The sequence below is a fragment of the Charadrius vociferus genome, unplaced genomic scaffold, assembly GCF_000708025.1.
Source record: "Charadrius vociferus isolate BGI_N301 unplaced genomic scaffold, ASM70802v2 scaffold1140, whole genome shotgun sequence".
Classification (NCBI taxonomy): domain Eukaryota; kingdom Metazoa; phylum Chordata; class Aves; order Charadriiformes; family Charadriidae; genus Charadrius; species Charadrius vociferus.
In genome coordinates, this window is record NW_009646351.1 from 78,932 (window position 1) to 80,029 (window position 1,098).

General features: G+C 61.2%; 1 protein-coding gene across 1 annotated transcript in view; it reads left to right on the forward strand.

The window, feature by feature from the left end:
* CLPB (ClpB caseinolytic peptidase B homolog (E. coli)) overlaps positions 1-1,098 on the forward strand; it is a gene marked incomplete at its 5' end in the record, with an annotated part of 103,707 nt that overhangs the window by 69,282 nt on the left and 33,327 nt on the right. The window lies entirely within an intron of this gene.

Below are 1,098 nucleotides of genomic sequence, written 5' to 3' on the forward strand. Positions count from 1 at the left end.
CTCTACAAAGTTCTCCCCTACACCATATCCCCCAACACCGCATCGAAACGGCTCTTCAACACCTCCAGGGATGGGGACTCCACCCCCTCCCCGGGCAGCCTATTCCAGTGCCCGACCGCTCTTTCCGTGAAAAATTCTTTCCTAACGGTCAGTCTAAAATCTCCCCTTTGGAGCTTGAAGCCGTTCCCTCTCGTTCTGTCGTTAATCGCCTGTGAGAAGAGACCAGCACCGACCTCCCTCCAGCGCCCTTTCCCATAGCTGTAGGGAGCGAGGAGGTCTCCCCTCGGAGAGGGGATGCTGCTCTGTCACCCCTCGGCAAAAACGGGGTAAAACCAGGGGGTCGGCTTTGCTGTCCTTTCCCAAATTCCTGGGAAAAGAACCGGGTGTGGGAAGGCAGAGTCCGGTTGCGAGCCCGGGATGCGTGCGCTCACATCCCAGGGGAAAGACTCCCTTTGCTGCTGCCGGGTTGTGAGATGCCCGTGGCGTCCCTTCGGCATGGCCGTCGCCGCGGGTGGGCTGCGGCCCGCCGTCTCCCCTTCCTCAGTCCCCGGCACGAGGGATTTTGAAGAAGGAAAAGGACCCCGTTGCCCGTCGCGGTTGCAGTAACGACCCCGGGAGCGAGCGGATTGGCAGAGCAGAGGGCCGTTAGGCAGCGAGGTGGCGGTGGCAGATTTGTCCTCTGAGGCGTCGGGCACCGCGGGGTTTGGGCTTTTGGGGTGTGAACTTGCACGCTGGAAAGCCTGAGGTGGAGAACTTGCCCACAAGCGGAAGATGAAGGTAATTAAAACTGTTGATTGCTGCACTTAGTGGATATTACCATGAATTAAACCTGCCGGGCAGTCACCGAATGGTCAGGGTCGGAAGGCACCTCTGGAGATCCCAGAGTCCCAGACTGGTGGGGGCTGGAAGGGCCCTCTGGAGCTCCCCCATCCCACCCCCCGCCAGAGCAGGGGCACCTCCAGCAGTGGCACAGGACGGCGTCCAGGCGGGTTTGGGATGGCTCCAGAGGGGGAGACTCCCCCACCTCTCTGGGCAGCCTGTGCCACTGCTCTGCCGCCCTCACAGCAGAGAAGGCCCTCCTCAGGTGGAGATGGAACT